Raw genomic sequence first — 431 nt, 5'->3', positions numbered from 1 at the left:
GTGCATGCCACAACACCTGGCTAATTTTTGTAATTTTGGAGAGACAGGGTTTTCCTATGTTGCCCAGGCTGGTCTCAAACTCCTGAGCTCAAGGGATCCACCTGCCTCAGCCTCCCGAAGTGCTGGCATTACAGGCATGAGCCACCACTCTTGGCCTAACTCAAAAGATTTTAGGAAAAGCTATCCAACCTCAGAACAAAGGACCCTGCTTCCAAAGAAATTATGATTGGAGGCCTGGCGCAGTGGCTCACACCTATAATCCCAGCACTTTGGGAGGCTGAGGCGGGAGGATCACCTGAGGGCAGGAGTTCGAGACCAGCCTGACCAACATGGTGAAACCCCATCTCTACTAAATACGAAAAATTAGCTGGGCATGGTGGCACACGCCTGTAATCCCAGCTACTTGGGAGGCTGAGGCAGGAGAATCGCTT

Source organism: Colobus angolensis, unplaced genomic scaffold (assembly GCF_000951035.1).
Source record: "Colobus angolensis palliatus isolate OR3802 unplaced genomic scaffold, Cang.pa_1.0 Scaffold50, whole genome shotgun sequence".
In the NCBI taxonomy this organism is placed as follows: Eukaryota; Metazoa; Chordata; class Mammalia; order Primates; family Cercopithecidae; genus Colobus; species Colobus angolensis.
The sequence above is the reverse complement of the archived record's forward strand: the minus strand, read 5'-3'. Positions refer to the sequence as shown.